Source organism: Gekko japonicus, unplaced genomic scaffold (genome assembly GCF_001447785.1).
Source record: "Gekko japonicus isolate JY-2015 unplaced genomic scaffold, Gekko_japonicus_V1.1 scaffold6138, whole genome shotgun sequence".
NCBI lineage: Eukaryota > Metazoa > Chordata > Lepidosauria > Squamata > Gekkonidae > Gekko > Gekko japonicus.
Window position 1 is genome coordinate 28,189 of NW_015177214.1, and position 4,200 is coordinate 32,388.

The window sequence follows — 4,200 nt, forward strand, 5'->3', positions numbered from 1 at the left end:
CTGTTTTTGCTGGACTTTTTTATTTCCAAAGCAGTCCACTATAAGGAATCTGTATTTCAGAAAGGCTAAGAATAACCTTTGGTCCGTGGTTAAAGAAGTTGTGGTTTTCTTGAGAGCTATTCTTAGCCTTTCTGAAATACAGATTCCTTATAGTGGATTGCTTTGGAAAGAAAAAAAGTCCAGCAAAAACAGAATTTTAATAAAGACTGCGAAACGAACTCTGCAAACTCGAGATGTTCGTCATGTACTGATTTCATCTGTGGAATAAAGAAGACAATTGGGATTTAAAACATCATGGAAATGTCTTCAGTTTATTGTCATAATTCTGTAAACTTATGAACATACAGCAGCATTCCTTTGTAATATTGTGACTTTGAGGGTGGAGCCAGAAGAAGGCAGGGTTTGGGGAGGGGGGGGCTCAGCATAGTACAATATCATAGAGTCCACCCTTCAAAGCAGCCATTTTCTCCAGGAGAGCTGATCTCTGTCGGCTGGGGATCAGTTGTAAAAGCGGGAGATCCCCAGGTCCCACCTGGAGGCTGGCAACCCTAATGGAACTGCTTTGATCCACATTCCATAAAAGTCAGCCTGACCCGCTGATGGGACCCATTCATGACTAGATAGTCACCAGGACTCTGCTGGGCAGGACATGAACTGTGTCCCAAAAGCCCCTGACCAGATGGTTCCACTCTTGCAGGAGCAACGACAGAAGGCCCAGGCTGACGTAAGGCTATGAGAGTCACAAACATGTTTTTTCTCCAGCCATGCACCTGCGCATGGAGTCACAGAGTGTCAAGGGTGGAACTTCACCTCATAATGATGAAAATCATGGTAATTTCCTCTTCCTCTTACCAGTGCTCAAGGGATTTCTCCCAGTAGCTCCTTTGGAGACAAGAATGGAAACACCAGACTGATGAACAACATAACTTCTTGAACTGAGCTTGAAAAGGCTCAGAGTCATCCTGTTGGATCAGATTCAGAGTCATCCTGTTGGATCAGAAGCCATCAGAAGGCTTCTTCTAGATTGGTAGTTGTCTCTGCATCCTTGGTGGCAGAAGAAGGTTTGGGTTCGTCTGTTTAGTGGGGTATGTGGCTGAGAGCCATCACAGGGGACGTGGCTTCAGCAGACATACCCAGGATGTTCCTGCTGCTGTTCCTGCTGTTTGGGCTGCTGCCCCATCTCTCCGGCAGGGTCCTGAAGGCAAAGTGCCCATTCAATGTGCTAACTGATCAAAGATGGCCACTGAATTATTACCGGCTGGGTGACTTGGCCATCGGTGGAATCACTTCTACATCAAACTCTCTGCTTTATCCATACGTTTTTTCCGAGCCTCCGTATATTAGATTTAGTGTGTAAGTAGTGATGTTTTGATGGATGTCCTGCTTCTCAGCCTGATTCTGCCTTCGCACTCTATTTACCATGAACAGTCCCTGTTTTCTGGGATCCACCCTGGGGAAATTGGATCCCCCTTTTGTCTGATTGGTTCTCACACTGTTTTTCAGTGTGAGAAACACAACACTAGAACTGATGAACTGTTGGTCTGGACCCAAATGGCTCTTATGTCTTTGTATTTCTGTATTGTCTTATGGGGATATTGGAGAATGTATGAACAGTAAGGCAACCCATATGCTTAGCTCATTGCCTCCCATGCTGTAGCTGGAGAGCTCATTCTCAGCTGTTAAATATGATAATGTATTACACTGTCAAAAGCTTTTGTCTGAGGGTGATCATTCTTTTGGGGGTCATCTAGATGGGAAATACCAATGCAGCTTTCCCCCTGTAGAACTACCTAGTCAATCGTTAAGTGTAAGCAAAACTATTGTAAAATAAAGCATTCAATTCAACATGGTTCATTTTTAAAGGAGGGCAGTTCTTATGCCCAACTCATTAACACATTTGCTTCAGAAGTGATCCAAGCTAACCCACCACCACCACGCTGTCACAATGACTGAGCTTGGCTTTCAGCCTTCATTGGGTTCTTGTTAAGATAAAACGGAGAAACAGGAGAACAGGAAAACTGTGCTCAGTGGGACCAACCAGATGCTCTGGAATATACAGAATCAAAGAACAAAGGCCAAAGGCTCTCCCTGTTGTGGTCCCCCAGCAAGTGGCGTTCAGAGGCAGGCTGGGGAGGAAAAAGACGGACAGATAGATGGATAGTGTCAACAGTTTGTCAGTACTACAGAAAAATGACACTGCAGAGAGTAGGGAGAGAAGAGCCTGCAGGTGCGCTCAGGCAGTAATTGTTATTGAGAATAAGGTTGTTCCATAGATTGTCAGCTGTGGTCTATTGGAGAATGTTTGATTTCAGCTTCTGCTGGGAAGAGATATCCTGGAAAGGATCACCTGAGGTTGTTGTGCACACTCCTGCAGCCCTCTGGCTAAGGCCCAGCAGAGGATGTTGTTAGTTTACTTGGCTAATACAGTGAAGGGCCGGCCTCTCCACTGAAAGCTTCAAAAGTGGCAACCACTTTTTTAAAAATTGTATTTTACTTACTTACAAGGCAAATGTACCACCCCACAGTACCCCTTAAATATAGAAAGTGCTTGAACAGTTAACCTGGCTTGCAACAATGCCCCCCAGATAGAACACGAACTTCTTAAAGGAATGCTGTTCTGAGGGAAAGACCCAGAGATTTCCTTTGCCTGCAAAGGTCCTCAGTGGAAAAGAAGACAGATTTTAGCAGGGCAGCCCTGAATACCAGGTAACATGTGACTAAACATATTATGTTGCAGTGCAGGTGAGATGAAATATTTGGAACTCCTGCCCTTCATGTTTGCCATTGAGAAAATCAATGAACATTCCAACCTCTTACCCAATATCACTCTGGGCTACAACATCTATGAGAACTATTTGAATGCAAGAACTACTTCTGATGCGGCGATAGACCTGCTGTCTGGTGGACAGAAGAATGTTCCCAACTACAGTTGTGGAGGACAGAATAAGCTGTTGGCTGTTCTTGAAGGGGCCGACTCTGAAACCTCCAACCAGATTTCCACCACGTTAAGCATCTATAAAATGCCTCAGGTACAGGACGGGGGGGCTGAGACTAACAATGCCATCCTAAACCCAGGTGTACCCTTCTAAGCAGCCTCTTCTGCCTTTTCTTTGGACTTTGGTTATCTGAGAGTTAAATTTGTGGGAGAGGAAAGATGAAAAATTTACATTCCGTAGATGGAAAACTGACTTCCTACAGAAGTGCTCCAGGGGAACTAAACCACTGAGGGGGAAATAGGCTTCCCAAGTCCCCCCGGGGGGCGGGGAAACCCCTGCCCCAGAGGCCCATTCCCCGCCGCCAGCGGATCAGGCCCCGGGGGAAAACCCACCCCGGCGTGCGCGTCACCAGGAAGTGACGTGCGTGCACGCTCCGGGATCCACCCGGGAGTCCCCCGCTGCGGAGGAAATTCTATGGTTTTCCCTCGGATGGTCGTGGCCCCGCCCCCAGCGTGCCCGGCATCCTCCCATCACTCCCGGGTGACGTGCATGCGGTGCGCGCGCACCAGTCGCCAGACAGGAGTCCCCTGCCATGGTGATTTTTCAACTTGGCAACCCTAGGGGGAAATGATATTTGCCATAGGCACTGCAGTGGTCCTGTGGAAAAACCAAGATAAATATTTTTAAGAGAACTCTTAAGAGTGGAAGAAGCCATCTAGATATCTGGAACAGCCAATTTCCAGCATTCCACACTTTAATGTAAGCAAGCAACTCCATTGTTGGCGGAACTAAAGAATCTGTGAATTTGCCTGTCATTCCCCCCCAAACCTGGACTCAGCAAGGAGATCGATCACAAATAGCTCCTCTGCAGTGGTCCTCCTGGGTGTCAGCATAACTGAACTTCCCCTTTATTGTTCCCCTGTTGTTTTCATGGATTAACTCTGCCATTCCTTGCATGCCTCTGGAATTCTAGGTGAATTTCTAAAATTAATTCCAGAACAGATGGAGAGATAGGTGAACAGAGCTTTCCATTCATTTCATTCACATTTCCTCCCCCCCATCCCCGGTGCATGGCCAGTCTTCCTGAATGAATAAAAGATTTTATCTTCCACACTGTGGGCTGCCCCATGCAGGTTTCTGAAGAGGCGGCATGGAAATTTTTAAACAAATAGGTCCCGGTCACACGGAGGGGTTTGGCCCGGGAGAGGGACGGATCGGGGGCACAGCAAACGGGCGTGATCTCACCGCAACATCTGGGAAGCAG